The sequence below is a fragment of the Macaca mulatta genome, chromosome 10, assembly GCF_049350105.2.
Source record: "Macaca mulatta isolate MMU2019108-1 chromosome 10, T2T-MMU8v2.0, whole genome shotgun sequence".
Classification (NCBI taxonomy): Eukaryota; Metazoa; Chordata; class Mammalia; order Primates; family Cercopithecidae; genus Macaca; species Macaca mulatta.
The window spans coordinates 16,533,889-16,554,490 of NC_133415.1; positions in this window are offsets into that span (position 1 = coordinate 16,533,889).

A 20,602-nucleotide genomic window follows, 5' to 3' on the forward strand; every position below is an offset into this window, starting at 1 on the left:
GCACCCAACTCATTCCCACCATCATCCAATGAGGAAAGGGTGGGATTCCTGATTACCGGGGAGGAAACTGAGTCACAGAGATGTTATAACTTCACCTGGGTTGATGGTCTGGCTCCAGACCTGTGTTTTTAACCAGTTTCCCATGGGGGTCTCCTCCTGGGACCTCACCATTTCTCTCCTTTTCCTTGGCAAGGCAGTTAAGCTCAGCCATTACACCGTTAAATAACTTCATCGAGGTCTCACACAAAGTGTGTGGCAGTCTGGGTCAAGAATCTGTGTTTTTTCACTAAACACATTTGCCTCAGTTTCCCCACGGTGACCAGGTTTTGGGAAACTGCTGAAATGGTTTAGAGGTTCCAGACATTGATATGGGCCTGTGACTTTTTGCTCAGCTCAAATGGAAAGGCCCTCAGAGGAGGCCTGTACATTCTTTCCACCAGGAAGAGAACACCTCATGTTTAGAAACTCCCTACCTTCTTTTTAAAATCACAGATGATATATTGGAGAAAAAATGGTTCCTTCTGTTCTTTCATCCACCCACCCATTCATCCAGTCAGGTTTCACTCAGTGCTTGTGGCTTCAGAGATGTTGAGCTTGGACATTTTATGCAGCATCAATGCGAGGTCAACTGTCTCTGCCAAACAGGGTTTGACCTGTCTTTGTGTTTCCCAAAGGGCAGTGCAGACCCCAGGCACTGAGGAGAAATGTGCACGTGCCTGGCTTTGTAGAGGATGCTGAGATTTGCTATTGGGGCTCGTGAGATCTCGGATGTGAACACATCTTATAAATCCCATGGCTGAGCCAGTGTAGAGCCAGGCTGGTGCCTGGCAGTGCTTGTTTGAGAATTGATGGGCAAAGATGGTTCTGTATGGGAGAAGGCGTGGCTTTAGAAGCCAGGCTGGGCTCTACCAGGAAATTTTATTTCAGCCCTTGGCCAAGTCACTCCCTGCTTTGGAGCCCAGTTTTTCCAACCCAAAAGATAAAGTGGTGGTTATAAATGAGGGTGCCACATTCCCAGGGTTCCCTCTTCCTCCTGAGCTGCTGTTAGGCTCAGGCTGAGCATCCTGATTCCGAGTCCAGAGTCCCCCACTCCTCGCCGCAGCTTCCCTCCTGGCCCATCTGCCCATGCTTCCCTCTCTGTTCAGAGCAGACTTTGCCTGGGTGGTTCTGGAAGGAGCTGGCAGGGTGCTGTTGGCGGGAGCTTGGCTGCTAGGATGGATGGCTGGGTGTGGCTGGCTGGGGGAAGGAAAAGATGCTTGAAACACACCGAGGGGGCAACATTTATTTTGCATCCAGAGTGAAAGGTCACTCTTTGACTGACGGAGTTTGACTGATGGAGTTGTTGGGGAGGAGGAGTGAGTCTGAGACCAGGGCACTGAAACTCTCTGGGTATTGCCATCTCTGCGGGCAACCATCCTTGACAAGACCCCAAGGCCATTGGGTTGAGATTCAGTCACTTTATGTAGGGCTGTCATTAGAAACCACGGGTCAGTGGGCACCAGAGGCCCTCCTGGGTCACTGGAGAGAGGGCAGTCAGTCCCTTGTGTCAGCCCCATTGACCAGGGTGGCCTCTTGTTCACAGAGTCTGGGGAAGGCTGTGCTATATGATGATGAAGTCTGGAGGGGGATTCACGGGGCTGGGCAGGGGAGGCTAACAGAGTTGGTGGAGTTACCTCCCAGGGCCTTGGCTTTCCCTGAGAAACCCAGGGTGGCTGCATCCTTAGTGGGGTCAGAACCCCCAAAGGCTGGAGAACTCACAAGCAGGGTAGGGTCCCCAGTTTAGGCTGGGACACAAAATGTTTCTGGAATGATTTAGGTTGATGCTGAGTGGTGTCCCCAGTCCGCTGGCTCATATACGAGCCCGTTGCACAGCAGCCAGTTTCCTGAGCACCCACTGTGGGCTGTCATGTACTAGGCACTCAGCACACAGACTTCTCGTTAATTCTTTTTTTTTTTTTTTTTTTTTTTGAGATGGAATCTTGCTCTGTCGCCTAGGCTGGAGTGCAGTGGCACGATCTTGGCTCACTGCAAGCTCCGCCTCCTGGGTTCATGCCATTCTCCTGCCTCAGCTTCCTGAGTAGCTGGGACTACAGGTGCCTGCCACCACGCCTGGCTAATGTTTTGTATTTTTAGTAGAAACGGGGTTTCACCACGTTAGCCAGGATGGTCTTGATCTCCTGACCTCGTGATCCACCTGTCTCAGCCTCCCAAAGTGCTGGGATTACAGGTGTGAGCTACCGCACCCGGCCTCGTTAACTCTTTACTACAACCCTGTGAGTTAGTTGCTGTTGCTTCTGACCTAATAAATAAGACAACTGAGACCTAGAGCTAGAGCACTTACCCAGGCACTTACTCAAGGACACACAGCTGGTGAGTGAGGATAACGGTCTCATTTCTCCACCCCTGTGCTCCCCGTCTGGTACCACGTCATCTGAATTTCTTGCTGTTTTGCAGACAGAAGGGCTTGGGTTGAGAGGAGCAAGGTGTGATCCTTCTGGGCAGGTGAGACCATGTGAGAAAATCACAGAGGTGGGGCTACATCTGACATGCTTGGGGTTGGCAGGAAGGACAGTGAGGACACATGGAGTTTGTGTAGGGAAAGGAGTCAACCTCCATGAAGGCTTAAAAGTGATCATTACACATTCACGGGTTACTTTAGTCACCTCCATTTACCTGGGGTCCGTATAAAGGTGTGGTCAGGGCCGGGCACGGTGGCTCAAGCCTGTAATCCCAGCACTTTGGGAGGCCAAGACGGGCGGATCACGAGGTCAGGAAATCGAGACCATCCTGGCTGACACGGTGAAACCCCGTCTCTACTAAAAAAAATACAAAAAACTAGCCGGGCGAGGTGGTGGGCGCCTGTAGTCCCAGCTACTCCGGAGGCTGAGGCAGGAGAATGGCGTGAACCCGGGAGGCGGAGCTTGCAGTGAGCTGAGATCCGGCCCCTGCACTCCAGCCTGGGCGACAGAGCGAGACTCCGTCTCAAAAAAAAAAAAAAAAAAAAAAAAGAAGATGTGGTCAGGTACACAGACTTGGCCTTGAGCAGGGCTCTAATGCTGCCACTTGGAAGCTGATAACCTCATGTGAGCAACTTGCTCTAGTGCTCCTCTGTTTCCTCATCTGTAAAAGCAGGCTACGAATGGGGTCTACTTTACAGGGTGGTTGTGAGAGTGAAATGAACACCTAAGTTGCTTACACAGCACTGAGCATTCCATTAGTCAGGGTCTATACTGTGTCCACTGCTGAAGAGTTTAAACTTCCCTCTGGATCCAGCTCTGTCCGTTTGGTTCAATGTTCCTTTTAGAAAGCCACAACCTTTCAAATCAAGATGAGAGGGAGGAAAAGGCAAAGGAGGACCCCCCCAGCTGGAAAGGGAGGCAAGGGAAAGGAGGGCCAGCGACTCACAGGGCATAGTGTGGGGCCAGGCTGTCTAGGGTCAGAGTGGGGGAATTTCAGTGCGGGGGCCATGGCCTGCCAACCCAGCTTCCAAATCTCTCTGGTATTTTAGTTTCCTCCAAAGACTGACGTCCCATGGCTGCTCCAGGCAGTTGGAAATTCCATTTCCTCCTCTCTTCTCGTCATTTCTCTTCTTGGCATACGGGGGTCATAAATGGTTTATGGTGGCGTTTTTTAATCCCAGTGTGAAGACCTGGCTCCTGCTTTTAGCCCTGCCATGAGCTGGCTACGTGACTTTGGGGGCAGCACTTTTCTTCTCTGAGCTTCAGTTTCCATGGGTGTAAAATGGGTGGTTTGGATTAGAACTGATTGTTTTCACACTGCCCTCCATAGAACCCTCAGACGCCCACCCCCACCCACTGTTGAGCAAGGAGAAGCCGGGTGAGGAGGCAGGGTTCTCTCAACCCGTCTTTGTATAGTTCCATGGCTTAAAACGCAGTGGGAAATCTTTGTGTAGACGTAGCCTGTTCATCATAGATTCTCATGGACTAGAGGGTCCACCCCGTGGTCCTGAGGTACATGAAGGGGGAAGAATTTCACTTGGGCAGAACCTGAGAGAGAAGAACATCCTACAGAAGGCTGGGTGGAGCCCAGCTCCAATCCCACCTCTAAGAAAAGCCGTCTCTGAATGGCAGGATTAGAACCCTGCTGTTTCAGCATTTGTCTTTCCACTAAGAGGACAATAGATGTAATAAATAATACCTGTGCAGCACTTACTTTGTGCCATGCACTGTTCTGTTTTGCAAATCTTAGTTCTATTTGTGGCACCCCCATGAGGAAAATGAAACTATTAGTTCCTTTTTAGAGATGAGCAACCTAAGGCTCACAGAGAGGTGAAAGGTCTGACCCAGGATCCTGCTGTAGAAATGGCAGAGTGAACATCTGACCCTAGGCAGCTGGACTCTAAGGTCCAGGCTCTTAACTTCCATCCCATGCTGCTCATTGCCATAGTCTGCCCGCATCTCAAATTTAAAAGTCATAAGCTGCATCATTTAGGGACTGCAGATAGTGGAAACTGACCATGGATGCTGTATTGGCTTATAGGGCTGCCATGACAAAGTACCACAGACTGGAGGGCTTCAACAATACCAGTTAATTTTCTCATGGTTCTGGAGGCTAGGAGTCCAAGGCCAAAGTGTTGGCAGGGTTGGTCATATTTGGAGGTACTGAGGGTTAGGACTTCAACATATAAATTTTGGGGGGAGATATAGTTCAAAACAGTTGCCTCAAGCACAAAGGGAATCGTTGGAAAGATATTAGGGAGGGGTATCAGATAAACACGAGGTAGGCAGACCTACAGCATTGGTGGTACCCATGACACCAACTATACTGTGGGAACAGCCTGGAGGGCTTACAACACTGACCCTGTGTTGACTGTGATGCCTGTTCAGCTCTTTGAGAGACAGAGAGAGAGACAGAGAGAGGGCGGGGGGGGGGGGGGGCGGCAGAGACAAGCTGAATGTGGATCATATATTTGGGCCCCTGAAGATGCCAGGGCTGAGAGACTGAGGATGAGTCCTTCAGATTTCTGTGGGGGCAGGTGGGTGCTTTTGCTTGCAAACATTGCCTGCCGTGGGGGCACACCCAGAAAGGATAGGAAAGTACTATTATCAAGGAGAGTTAGTTCTAACCCCTTTCATTTCTTCTGCCCTCCCGACCCCCAAATCAGCAATTGTCTCTGCTCTGTGCTTATTTGTCTTCCAAGCCAAGCTCTGTGTTCCTTAAAACATCTGCTTGTGGATCAGGTGTGTGACACATGGCAGGTGTATCAGACTTATTTACTGAGTGCTTACTGTGTGTTAGGCATTGTGTTATGTGTTCGAAATTTCTAATTTCACTTAATATGGTGGCTCTGTAAGGAGATATTGATACATGCAGAATACCTGATTGCTATTGTTTGAATATATTTATACATGTCCTCCCTTCCAGGTTCATATGTTAAAAATCACTAGTGCAGTGGTATTAAGAGGTGGGACCTTGGCTGGGCGTGGTGGCTCATGCCTGTAATCCCAGCACTTTGGGAGGCCGAGGCAGGCGGGTCACGATGTCAGGAGAGCAAGACCATCCTGGTTAACATGGTGAAACCCCGTCTCTACTAAAAATACAAAACATTAACCGGGCGTGGTGGTGGGTGTCTGTAGTCCCAGCTACTCGGGAGGCTGAGGCAGGAGAATGGCGTGAACCCAGGAGGCGGAGCTTGCAGTGAGCCGAGATGATCGTGCCACTGCACTCCAGCCTGAGCGACAGAGTGAGACTCTGTCTCAAAAAAAAAAAAAAAAAAAAAAGAAAAGAGATGGGGCCTTTAGGAGATGATTAGGTCATGAACGCTGAGCCCTTATAAAAGAGCTTTTTAGCCCCTTTCACCATGTGAGGATGCAGCAAGAAGGCACCATCTTTGAAGTGGAGAGCTACCCGTCACCAGACAGTGAATCTGCTGGTGCCTAGATCTTGGACTTCTCGGTCTCCAGAACTGTGAGCAATAAACCTCCATTGTTTATAAATTACCCAGTCTAATATATTTTGTTATAGCAACAGAAATGGACTAAGACACTGAGGGTAGATTGATTAGATCATTCTTCCAAGATCCTACCACTGATATATGAACTCATTCATTCATTCAGTCAACAAATATTTAGGGAGTACCTAGTATGTGCTGGGCTTGATGCTATGGAACACAACAGTCTGAAGCCAGAAATGGTCTCTGTCATTATGGAGATCAGAGGCCAGCAGAGAGGAAGGAATTCTAATTCCTAATGTTTCCAAAACCCAGGGTTTTATCGATTGTTTCAGAATGACTTCTAAGACAGCGGAACAATTTTCACATGCAGTATTTTAATTTTAGTTTCCATCTGGAGGGGTGATATAGCATAGTAGTTAAGAACAGACTCTGAATCTTGATACTGTGGATTCAAATCCCAGCTCTACTATTTACTACTACTAATAGAGAATTAAGGGAGGTAATTTATATAGCGTTTAAATTGGAGAAATGTAAGAACCACTAAGAAAGGGCTCTATCTCAGGTACCTAAAACAGTGCTTGGCATATAGTAAGTGCTCAAGAAATGTGTGTTGAATGAATGAATCCATAAATTACCCATGTGGGTCTACTTAATTCAACACTTAAAGGGAATGACACCTCCTATCTGGCTTGCAGAGGCTGCCTGCCCCCTCAGTATTTCATTTCTGGCATCAGGGAAGACTTTCAGGGTTTGAGCCTTGTTCTTCTTGGGATGGGTGTGGCTGGTGACAGATGTCATATTAATAGCCTCTTGAGGACCATGCCTCATTCTTTTAAGTTCTGCTCCAAGACTCCTGCATGGTAGCAAAGATGAAGGAGGAGCTCAGAGTTTCATCTGAACAGGATGGATTTTGTGTATCCTTCTGCAGCTGTGATCTCTGACTACAGCTCAAGCCTTTCTGAACTCTCCCCCTCCTCTGCTCCCAGTTCTATTCAACAGAGCACACTTTGCTTTCTGTGCTTTCTCTCCCACGGGATGGTTGTATCGGGAAGTAGGCACTTGTTTCCTATAGAATCCCTTACTTCTAAGACCCACTCAGAGGAAAGAAGGTTTAATTACTACAGACTCTATACTTTATTTTACTCTGGGAGACAAAGTTTAATAACATTTAGGAATTAGGACAGATATTTTTCCCCCGTCGGGTTCTGCTGACCAGCACAGAGCTTTCTCCGATTCATCACATCTTCTAAATCAAAGCAACTCAGTATGACTTTTACTTTCTTTGTTTTCTAGGAAGAGATAATCTCAAACAACAGTACATGACTCAAACTCTCCTCTTCTCCTCCTCCCATAAGGTAATTAAACAGGTAAATCCTGGGGCTGCCTGTGGCCCTCACTCAAAAAAGCTCCCCTTTCTAAAAGGAAACCAACAGTGCTTCATTTCTCATTTGGTCTCTCAATGGAATGCCGAAGAATAGAATCTTTATTTATTTATCTCTTTGAAAGAAGATTTAATATACCACTGATTCTAAGATGAATCCCCCCCTTTTTTTTTTTTGAGACAGAGTCCCATTCTGTCACTAGGCTGGAGTGCAGTGGCACTATCTCGGCTCACTGTAACATCTGCCTCCCAGGTTCAAGTGATTCTCCTGCCTCAGCCTCCTGAGTAGCTGGGACTACAGGCATGCACCAGCACACCCAGCTAATTTTTGTATTTTTAGTAGAGATGGGGTTTCACCATGTTGGCCAGGATGGTGTCAATCTCCTGACCTCGTGATTCACCTGCCTTGGCCTCCCAAAGTGCTGGGATTACAGGCGTGAGCCACTGTGCCCGGCCGAATCATTATTTTTTTTGTAGCACTAAGGAAGGAAAAAACTCTGCCAATTTAATTATCTTCTACCATCCATTGTAAAATGCGGCCCTATTTCAGAGTTGTTAAAATGTGGAAAAATGTATGTCTTAGATTCACTGCAAAATAGTAGTATATAGCATAACAACCACCACTACCACAACCACAACCACAACCACAACCACAACAAAAAGTAGTGTAGAGGAGCCTGGGACCGAGGAGCTCACTTGGCCTTTCACTTCCCTAGTCCTGGATATCAGGGACAATGACAAAAAAATCATTTCTTCTTGTTTCATCTGTATCACTAATTAACCTTTTCTTCTTTCATTTCTTAACAGCTTATTTTCTTAAAATATATAACTTCTTAATTTGAAAGGCTCACTATATGACAGATACAGTTTTATCTCCCCTTACTCTTTTTCTCCCAGAGGGAATCACTGTCTTGAATTTTTTGACATACATTACCCTCATATATGTTGTCTAATTTTTATGACAGATGTTTGTATCTGTATCAATAAAACTTTACCAACTTTTTTTACCTTTTTTTTTTTTTTGAGGCAAAGTCAGTCTCTCAACCAGTCTAGAGTGCAATGGCACGATCTTGGCTCACTGCAACCTCTGCCTTCTGAACTCCAGCCATCCTCCCAACTGAGCCTCCCAAGTAGCTGGGACTACAGGCGCGTGCCACCATGCCTGGCTAATTTTTTTTTTTTTTGTATTTTTTTAGAGACAGGGTTTCGCCATGTTGCCCAGACTCAAACTCCTGGACTCAAGTGATGTGCCTGCTTTGGCCTCCCAAAGTGTTGGGATTACAGGTGCGAGCCACTGTGTCTGGCTGGTGTATTCTTTTTTTTTTTTTTTTTTTTTGAGACAGAGTCTGGCTCTGTTACCCATGCTGGAGTGCATCTCGGCTCCCTGCAAGCTCCGCCTCCCGGGTTCACGCCATTCTCCTGCCTCAGCCTTCCGAGTAGCTGGGACTACAGGCGGCTCTTTTTTTTTTTTTTTTTTTTTTTTTTGTATTTTTTAGTTGAAACTGGGTTTCAACGTGTTAGTCAGGATGGTCTCGATCTCCTGACCTTGTGATCAGCCCGCCTCGGCCTCCCAAAGTGCTGGGATTACAGGCGTGAGCCACCGCGCCCGGCCCCCTGGTGTATTCTTAAAATACAAAACATTCTGAAGATCCTCTCTCTCGAATGCTGCTTCTCTCTCTCAGTATTTTCATGGAGACGGTGGCTGCTTCACTCACCCCCAGATATTTTTGCCCCCCGCCTCCCCCACCGCCCTTAACTCCCACTTCCCTCCTTCACATTCTTCCTGATACTCAATCTGCCCGCATTCTGTTTCCTCTCTCTCGGCTTATTGTGTAGATCAAGTTGGCAAACTTCTTCCTTAAAGGACCCGTGAAATATTTTGGCTTTGCGGGCGACATGGTCCCTGCAGCAACTGCTCAGCTCTGCCACTGTAGTCGCAAAGCAGCCACAGACAATATTTAAATTAGCGAGCGTGGCCATGTTTCATTAAAACTTTATTTGTGTACACTGAAATTTGAAATTTATATAATTTTCACGCTATGAAATAGTACTTTGTTTTGATTTTGTTTCAACCATTGAAAAATCTAAATACCTGCAGGGCGCAGTGACTCACACCTATAATCCCAGCACTTTGGGAGGTTGAGGAGGGCAGATCACTTGAGGTTAGGAGTTCGAGACCAGCCTGGCCAACATGGCGAAACCCTGTCTCTGCTAAAAATACAAAAATTAGCCGGTCATGATGGCAGGTGCCTGTAATCCCAGCTACTTGGGAGGCTGAGGCAGAGAATTGTTTGAACTTGGGAGGTGGAGGTTGCAGTGAACCGAGATTGTGGCACTGCACTCCAGCCTGGGCGACAGAGCAAAACTCTCTCATAAAATAAAATAAAATAAAATAGTAAAAATCTAAATACCATTCTTAGCTCAGGTCGAGGGCTGTATTTGGCCCACGGGCCATAGTTTGCCAACACTTTATCTAGATTATTATAGCCTCTCAGGAGTCCTTAAATTCTCTCTGTCTTGCCCATTATCCTAAATTCTCCCCAGCAAAGGAGAGATGTAGGCTGAGATTGCAGGCAAGAATCCTCCCCTTTTAGCATCTGGGAGGAGAGGACTACAGGAATACTCATGCATTTATAATATTATATCTGCTACACTAAGGGGATGTCACACATTCTCTCTCTCTCTCTCTCTCTCACACACACACACACACACACACACACACACACAGATTTTAAGGGATTCCTTTAAAAGTCTTCCATACCACGTGACTCCATTTGACCAGGAATGATTTCCCTCCAGCCCAGCTGGCTCCCACCCACTCTCCTTGCACTGCTGGTGCCTCTCCATTGGCCAGCACTTGGATTCCATTCAGGCTGGAGAGCAATAGGCAGGAATTAATTTAAAGAGAAAAGGATTTTGAGTCAGCAAATGTTTGTTCAGCAACTCCTGTGGGTTCAACATCTGGCTAGCTTGTTTTATTCCTCTTACCGTCTTCACAATCAGGTGAGGAAACTGAGGCTCAGTGAGGATAAGGGGTTGCTCAAAGACAGAAGAGCAGTGATGGAGCTTACAAAATCCACATCCTGTCTCCTCTTGGGAGCTCTGATGGCCTTTCCAAAGGTATTGACTCCAAGGAACATTGAGTGCACGCATTAGTGAATTTGTTGGCATAATGAGATAGTAGAAAGCAGGAGCAAGAGCCCTGAGCTGGGAGATGGGTGCCTGCATTTTGCTCCTGTCTCCTCCTCCAAGAGTCTGTGCTATTTTGGGCAGGTCTCTTGCCTTTTCTGGGGTTTAGGCCATGTTGTTGGATGGGGTGACATTGCCCAGTTTTACTCTAGGGCTGGGAGCAAGACTTTCCCTTCTACACCTGCTTCTGGGTGTCAAGAGCTTTGCCTTTTGTTTTGAAGAGGCTTGCTAAAACACAAGGCCATTGAAAAGTGGGATTTCCATGTCGGAAACTCTGGATAGGCTTAGCAAAGCTTCTGGGTGTGGCTGGAGTCCTGCTGCTGGATAGTCCATGGGGGACCTGGGCTGCTAGGCAGGACTTGATTCAGGGCCTGTCCTTGCTTGAATGACGAGGCATAGTCTGGGGTGTTGACTGGACTCCTACATGGCTCCATGCTGCTGGGCACAGGGAGAATATAAGACCCATCCCAGGCTGCCTGGGTGCCTTCCACGTGGTCTTGGTTCTTTGATTTTCTTCTTGGCCACACCTCACGTCTCCCTCTTCTACTCCAAGCCTAGTATTTGAGCATAATTTTTCAAAAAGTTAAAAACATGACATTCAGATATAAAATGAATAAAGATTTTATTTAACTCATTAGTTAATAAAGGATTGGTAAGATATTAAAACAGTTTCAAGGAGAACACACACACATGCACACACACACACACCAATCAGGGATGCTGAAATAAATTTGCTGATAGATGCAAAATTAGTTAAATTAGTTCATATTCTACAGGGCCACCTCAAACTTTTTGGTTTTGGATTATCGTTACAGGCTTAGAAATTATTTAGGACCTCTCAAAGAGCTTTTATTTATGTGGGTTATATCTATCAATATTTGCTGTTTTTAAAATTATTTATTTATTTATTTTGAGACAGAGTCTGTGTCACCCAGGCTTGAGTACAATGGTGAGATCTTGGCTCACTGCAACCTCCACCTCCTGGGTTCAAACAATTCTTATGCCTCAGCCTCCCAAGTAACTAGGATTACAGGTCTGTGCCACCACGCCTGGCTATTTTTAATTTTTTTTCATTTTTAGTAGAGACGGGGTTTTGCCATGTTGGCCAGGCTGGTCTAGAACTCCTGGGCTTAAGTGATCTACCCACTTTGGCCTCACAGAGTGCTGGGATTACAGGCATGAGCCACTATGCCCGCCTAATGCTTGCTGTTTTAGAAGTTAAAACCGAGACATTTTTAAAACACAAGAATACACGGGCGAAATTCCATTTGCTGTCACAGCAATACTAAGCAATACTAAGCATCACAAGTCATGTAGTCTCTGGAAGATGTCGCCATACACTCATGAGAAAATGAAAGTGCAAAAGGCAAATAGTGCCTTACTGTTATTATGAAAATAGTTTGGACTTAACAGGCTCCCTGAAAGCGTCTCAGGCAATCTCCTGATGTACCCAGGTGACACCTTGAGATCCACTGCTCTTGGGCAATAAAATGTAATGGTTGGGATTATATTTTTCCCAATAAAATTCGTTTTCATTGATATGGACAAGAATCATTTGCATTACCGTGAGCTGTTTATAACTTCTACCCACAGAGAGCTGTAAAATAGCCCAGCTGATTGAAGTCAGCCAAAGGTACTCATCTTGGTAAGAGTAGGTAATCCCTGGAGATCCACGGGATAATACACAGTACTCCAGGGAGAGGACACCCAGTGCTTGGCTTTGTTTGTTTCCAAGTCTTTGTCAGTTTTTGCTGACACCACAAACCCTCCTCTGGTTTCCCTGGTGACAGGGCCGCCTGACTCTCTCCCTTCTGTTTCTCGTCTGTCCTTACGGCATAAGCTCCATGTCCATCTTCCCTCTGGGCTCTTCCCTTTGGTTCCAAAGAGCTTATTGTAGAAGTTAAAAAAAAAAAAAAACATACAGTAAAGAGATTAGCATAATCCTAATTATCCTCTAGGCAATGCAGAAAAGAAAAAAACATAAGGATAAACATATTGAGATTTGCTCTTGCTCCAGCACAATTCCCTGAAAGACTTCTTCTAAGCCTGGTATCCTGGGAGTGGCAGTGTTTTCAGCGTGGCAGACGGAGCAGTCAGGAAGCTGGGAGCCCAAACAGCATGAGACAAAGCCGCGAAACAGAGGCCGTGCATCTGTCGGTAAGTCTTTTCTGTCTTACGTCTCACCTTGATAATGAAAGGAAATAAATGTCTTGGTCACAAAATCAGGATCATGGTGTGGAAGGACTTCAAATCTAAACCTTACGGGGGCAGAGGGTGCATCTTGATGAGCCCAATTGGAAACATACAGAAGACTGGCCCAAGGAGAAGAGGAATCAGCAAAGATTTATCTAAGCAGAGCTACCCGGATAGGGTGGCTAGCAAGTCCTTGCATAAACCAGCATTGCTTTTGGTTACACGTAGTAGAAAAACACTTCCATGGCTTAAACACATAAAGGATTATTTGTCAAATAGACCAAGTGCTTCATCGCCTTTCTTACCACGTAGGCCTATACTCTCATGCTTGTCACCTCATAGTTAGTTGCACCATGGCTATTGCATCCCTAAGAGTCTTCCAGTAGGAAAGAAGGGGGAAGGGGCAAGCATCACCAAGGAGAAAAGGGCAACATACATACATTCATGCACACATGCACACACAGCACACACACAGACATGCACACATGTGTACATGCACGACTTTTCCTAGAAGGAAAAGCATTCCCTGGGGCTTCTGCTACATCTCGCTGGCCACAGCTGTGTGTACGGTTCTCCAGGCAGGTGGGAAATAGGTTATTTTACCCTTCTCAACCTTTGAAATAGAGAAAGACAAGGAGAAATTGGTTATAAATAGTCTTTGGGTAGACAATTCACAGTGTCTGGCCCAGCCCCCTCGTGAGAAATACAGGGCTGAACAGACTCGACGTAGAACTCAAGGTAAGGAACTAGGGGGTAAAGTGCAGGTCTGCATCACAGCCGATAGGTTCCCGCCTTCCCCTCCACTGCCAATGTCCCTGCGCATTCCGCTTGCCATACTCCTTTGTAGGTGCAGCCATACCTACTCATTATTTCCAGTTTTCTGAATGCACCCCTTTGTTTCACACCTTCATGATTTTTTTTCATGCTTTCCCCTCTGCCTAGGTTGCCTCTCTCTGGTCACCCTCCTCTAGCCACATAGTGCCGGTGCTATGTGCCAGACATACTCCAATGAACAAGATCCCTAGAGTCTCTGCTCTACTTTGACTTAAATCCTCAGGGAAGGGGCAGAACTAAAGATGGAGCCCATTCCTGATGGGCTGTGGGCCGCCTATGGAGGTAAGTGTTGTTATCATGTCCATTTTAGAGTTGAGCAAACTGAGGTTTGCTCAGCAAGTTAAATGCCCATCAAGTTAAATGACTTGCCCATGGTCACAAGGCTTGAAAGTGAAAGAGGTGGAAATTGAACCTGGGTTTACCTGACCCAAAGTCAATGTGTTATGCTACCTTTTACTTTGCCTTTCAAAGGACAGTGCTTCATATACATGTGAAGACTGCAGTCAAATTCTTGAAGAATCGTTCTTCTCAGAAAGATACATCTCTATTCTAATTGCCCATGCCTCCCTAGATTGAGTGTTCTCAAGTGTAGGGCCTGGGCCATATTTAATTTAACATCTTTGGAGTTGAGCGTCTTGTCTGTCACATAGTAAGAACCTCAAAACCCAAGAAACTTTGATTTGATTCCCAGCTCCACCAAGACTGTTGACCTTGGACAATTTGCTCAGTCTTTCTGGCCTCAGTGACTCCACCTATAAAGTGAGCCTCAATTGTAAAGCTTGCTACTATGGTGTCTAATAAGCCTCCCAGATGCTTTATTTGGATCAGAAGTTATGAGTTTAGAGATATCATTGCCATGGATGGCAAAGGCTTCAACTTAGTTCTGGTTCCTTGAGGTATTTGGCCATGTAAGTTTCTATGACTTTCAGCCCTGTAAAATGAGGAAAAAATACCTTCCTCAAAGTATTGACAGGAAGATAAAAAATAACATACATTGTAATAATGAGACTAGCTGCCATTTTTGAGCACTTACCATGTGCGACGATCTCTGCTACACCCCTTTCACGTTATTGCTTGAAAACGTAATAACACAGGAATAAATGTATTATTATTCCCATTTTTCTGATGGTGAAACTGAGAGGTTAAGTAACTTGCCCAAGGTTGTCCAGATGATCAGACCTGATTTGAACTCAGGATTGACCCCAAGGACTGTGCTATTAAATGGCAACTATAAAATGAAGCCAAGTGACTACAAAATGCTATGGAACATTAGTCCATGTACCCAACATAGGTTGCATGATTGAATGAGTCAATGAATGCATACCTTTTCCATCTTTTAGCTTCTCCTATTTCATGTCGAGCACAGTGCCATACATATAGCAGGCATATAGTGCTTATTGATAAGGAATAAGGAATGAATGGGCTTTGCGATGGTTAATTTTATGTGTCAACTTGATTCTATCAAGGGTGCCCAGATTAAGCATTATTTCTGGATGTGTTTGTGAGGGTGTTTCTGGATGAGATTAGCATTTGAACTGGTGAACTCAGTAAAACAGATTGCCCTTCCCTAGTTGGTGGGCATCATACAACCGCTGACGACCTGGATAGAACAAAAAGGCAGGGGAAGGAGGAATTCACCCCTTTTGTTTCCTGCCTGCTGAGTTGAGACATAGATCCTTTTCTGCCCTTGGACTGGGATTTACATCACCGGTTCTCATGGTACTCAAGCCTTTGTACTTGGTCTGGAATTATACCACTAGCTTTCCTGGGTCTCCAGCTTGTGCACACAGCAGCTCATGGGACTTAGCCTCCGTAATCATGTGAGCCAATTCCTCATACTAAATCTCTCCACATATATATATATATGTGTGTGTTTATATATTTATATATATTTACATATATTTATATATTTGTATATATTTATATATATTTATATATTTGTGTATTTATATATTTACATATAGTTATATATTTATATATTTATGTATATATATTTATATATTTATATATTTTATATATTTATATGTATTTATATATTTTATATATTTTATTTATTTATATATTTATATGTATTTATATATTTATATATATTTATTTATATATGTTTGTATATTTATATTTATATATTTATATATATATCTGATTGGTTCTGCTTCTCTATAGAAGTCTGACTAATAAAGGCTTATACACATTTGCATCCTTGTCTTACTGTGCATAACCTGTTCATTCATTCTGCTGATAGTTATTAGGTGCCTACTGAATACTAGAGCTTTTCTAGAGGTTAGAAATAAACCCAGAGCAAGAGATAAAATAATTGCATAGGAAGTAGTTTGCAGAAATGGAATGAAGAGAACCAGGGAATTGCCCCCCCTCCCCAGCCCCCAGCCCCAGTTTTCGAGATTAGCTTACGCTCTTGGAAAAACAAACCAGACACCTGCCTAGTTGATCATGTCATTTAATGTGCTATTTCCCCTGCCTTTGCTGTTCTTCCTGCTGGAGAAGGTCCTTTGCAAGCAGAAAGGAACTCTCTTGTCCAGAGAGCATGTCCTCTCCTTCCTTGTAGCCCACCTCAGCTCAGTTGATCATCTCTGGCTGGTGACACTGCAGTCAATTGCCTGGGAGTTACTGTGAAATTACTCCGGGAAAATTAGGATGCCAAGAGGGAACTGAGCGGGGAGAAGAGGTGAATATTGAGCTGCAAGTGAGGAGCTTTTTGACAAAGACCTGGGGAAACTGTTTACAACGTTGCAATCCATTTGGGGATGTCTGTTTAATTTATATCATCAAAAATGCCTGTGAGATCGTAGTCAAATTGCCCCAGCTCCAAGGGCTTTGGTTTATCTCATCTTGCTTTAGCTTCCTGCTGGCCTTCTACTCCTTGAACACAAGCTCTGTGGCCTCTGAGTCTTTGTTCTTAACACTGTTCGGGATACTCTTCTGTCTTCTCTTTACATGAATGACTCCTCTTCATCCTTAAAGGCTCAGCTTAATGTCACCTCCTCAAAGAGTCTTGTCCAAAGCAGGCATGCCCTACTTAATCCTCCAGTGACTCTGTATCACATGTATCACTTCTGATGTTACTTTCTTCACTGACTTATAAACATGTTCATTATTTATCCTTCTACTACTACTACTACTACTACTACTACTACTACTACTACTACTAATGTAAGCTCCATGAACTGTCCTTCCTTTGTCCCCAGGGCCTGTCCCAGGGCCCAGAACATAGTAAACACTCAATAAATATTTGTTTGGAGAGTCAGTAATAGGTAGTTGGTTAATTACGTTATTTCTGGCAGCACTGATATCCCCATTAGAGAGGGACAGAGATCTGGCCTGGGAGATGGTGGACATCTGGTACCCAAATGCCAGCTACAGCTGTCATAGTGTGACATTCTCTGCTAATGTGTCAACAAATATGTCTTCATTCTCTAGGCAGCAGGAGAGCCAGGGACAAAACAGCATGGTCTAGAGGAATCCGTCATGCTGTTGGGACACAGGGTCTGATCTAGCTGATTTGCCCTTTCAATTCATGTGCAAGACAGGTGCTTTTGACACCTAGAGTAAAGGTTTACTTCCAACTGAATCCTGGTTCGTGGGAGTGAAAAACGAGCTCAGTGTAGTACAGAGGACTGATTTGAACCTTAGCTTTGCCTCTGAGGAGATGTGTGAGCTTAGGCAAGTCACTTTGCCTCCTTGAGCCTCATTTGTTTTTCTTTCTTTGTGAAGCTGGGAAGATAGAATTAAATACAATAATGATTGATATAAAGGTGTTTATGAATGTCAAATGCAGTGCAAACATGATTCTCTCCTCCTTTCACCTCTTCCTCTTCCTCTTCCTCCCTCTTCTTCCTCTTTCTACTCCTCCTCTTCCTGACTCATGTGTATTATTCTCTAAGTCCAGACATCTGTTACATAAAGTAAACAGCAGGTTTATTAATATGAAAGGAGGGAAGGACCTGTAGGATTGTACATCTCTGAATCACAAGGGATAGAGGCATGGACATGAGACTGGACACCAGATTTTATTTGCCTCCCACACTAGCCTGCCTGCCTGTCTAGAGATTTTAAAGGGATAACCCTGGAGCAAACATCTTGGACCAATGGCTTCCACTCCTTGGGCCTCATTTCATCTTGAGTAAAGGTGTGGGGTCTATCAGGGATTGCCGAGTTGTTTCTATGCTAGGTAAGAGACTGGAGCTATCTTGGGGCTCCATGGGAAATGGTGCTGGGATGGACTAGTGATGTCTGCCACGAATCTGTCAGGAAGAGTGATGGTGCAGGTGCCCTGTACTGGCCCTCTCTGGTCCAAAGTGCTATTTTGGGCATTTCCTTGCAGTGACTGTCTAACTGAATTGTCACAGTGAGTCAACTCAGAGAGATACATGCAGTCTAATATTTTGTCTGTGACAGAGGTGCAGAGAGAAGTTTCATCAGAGAGTACACCTGTTTTCCAAGACTTCAACCTTAAAGTTTAAGGATTTCCTTCCTAACAGGCTTTGATAATCCATTAGGAATCACTCACTCATGAATTTAAGCTTTTTGGGAAATGATTTAAAATTTTCACCCCAGTAGCCTCCTGGGGAAATGAGTTCTATAAGTTTATTACCTGCTGCATCACCTGGTGCTTCTTTTTAAATTTCTTTTTTAAATCATCCAAGCCATGAAAAGATGGGGGTAGTGGTGGCGTCTGCCTCTAATCAGGAACTGGTGAATGTGCCCATGGTCACCTCGCAGCCTGCCCTGAATTCCATGGATTTTATTTTTGTGTCTCAGTTTGGAACTCTCCAGAATGAAGAGGCCAATTGTCCAGCTTGTCAGGCAGCAGCCCATCTGTGGAGTGAAGACAGTTCTGACATTTCCAAGTCTGGATTAAATGCTGCCTCCTCTTGGAAGCCCATCCACATTCCCTAGGGCCAGAATCAATCTCCCATTATTCTGAGCAGCAGAAGCACTTGGGGATAATATAAAAACTATCTGCTGCATTTAGAAAAGCTCTTTATACTTTATGAAGCACTTCCAAATCATTTTGGGTACCTTGAATTTATAATAATGATAATGATAATAATTAATAATAGCTAATATTTATACAGTCTTGTGTGTTGGCTACTGTGCTAAGCATTTTATCTCCATGGATTATCTCATCTCCACAGCCAACTTTTGAGAGAAGCACTATTATTCTCATTTAGTAGGTGAGGAAACTGAAGCACTGAGAGATTCAGTTATTTTCTCAAATTTAAATGTGAGAAAACAGAAGCTCAGAGAGTGTAAGTGAAGAAACCTGGGTCATAGTTTCTATTACATCAAGTTGCTTCCCTCTCTCTTTCTCCCCAACTTTTCTCTCAAGAATATTTCATATTGTGTCATGTATTATCATTTGTTGCTACTTGCTTGCTTTCCTTAGTCCGTTATGAATTACTTGAGGTCAAGGTTGTGCTCGAATTATTCTTGAACATTTACTATTCCTGGCTGGGCGCAGTGGCTCATGCCTGTATTCCCAGCACTTTGAGGGGCCAGGGCAGGAGGATCTCTTGAGGTCAGGAGTTTGAGACCAGCCTGGTCAAAATGGTGAAACTCCATCACTACTAAAAATATAAAAATTAGCTGGGCATGGCGGTGCTAGGGTTGGGTTCTCATCTGAATGCTTGATTGGGGAAGTAACTGCTTCCATACTCACAGTTCTTGGTAGCCTGTAATCCCAGCTACTCAGGAGGCTGAGGCAGGAGAATCGCTTGAACCTGGGTGGCAGAGGTAGCAGTGGGCTGTGAGCTGAGATTGTGCCACTGCACTCCAGCATGGGTGACAAATTGAGTGAGATTTTGTCTCAAAAAAAAATATTATTCCTTTTCCAGAGCATAGACTAGGATGGGTTCACCAAACTCTTTCCTTTTTCTTTGGGCATGAGTGAGGCTATGATTCTCAGCATTTGCATTTCCTATAGTCAGGAGAAACCATGTGCCTGAGTTGATGAGGACAGAAGTGACTTGTCTACTTTCTGGCTTTAATCCTTACTAAAAAACTACCCTTATGGTTCTTTATGTTCTGTTTCTACCCCTGTCTACAAGCTGGATGCAGAGGTTCCAGTGGAAAACTCTGAGGCTAGGGGATGGGGAAGCCACAGGATGGCAGGAGGCTGGGTTCCTGAATGACAGCATGGAGTAGAGCTAAGTTCTCTTCTTATTTCTCTATGACAGGTATTGTGCTCTGATGTGAATCCTCATGAAGGATTTGGGGTTGTTTGTTATAGCAGTGGTCTACCCTGATTAATAAGCCAAGCCACTAGCCCTTAGCACAGTCAATCAGCGAGTATTCTGCCTACATAGAACCTTGATAGATACATGTGTGTTGAATCAAACTGTCTTGGTCTGCCCCTTTTCTGACTAAAATTTTTCTCCATTTCCTCATTAATTAATTCCTCTAGAATTTATCATGTATATCAGTTATCCACTGCTATGTATAATATTATTATAATCTTGTGGCTTAAAACAACTTGCATTTATTATCTCACAATTTCTCTGGGTTTGAAGTGTGGGCATGGCTTAGGTGGGCACTTTGCAAGGTTATCATTAAGGTAATGGCTAGGGTTGGGTTCTCATCTGGATGCTTGATGGGGGGAGGTAACTACTTCCAAACTCACAGTTCTTGGTAGAAGTCAGTTCCTTGAGCTATGGGGCTGGGGATTTCAGTTTCTTGATGGTTGTTAGTGAACACTGTCTTCAGCAACTGGAATCTGCCTATAGTTACTTGCTATAAACCATTCCCTAATATGGCTGTTTGCTCTCTCAAAATCAGCAACAGAGTGAGAGATTCCACCAAAAGGGGCACTACAATTTAATGTAACATAGTCACATAATCACTTATATGTAATCATGTATATCCCATTGACTTAGCTACATACTGTTGGTTAAAAGTAAGTCACGGGTCTCACCCACATTCAGGGGTTTTCAGGTATCCTTTTCTTATTCCCTCCATACTTTCTAATCACCAGCTCTAGCAGGGATGATTAGCACCAGGTCTGTATAGTGTATGATTGTAATTGAGGCAGGGGTTGAAGGGGTGAGATAAGGGGAGTGGCTTGTTGCTGGGGAACT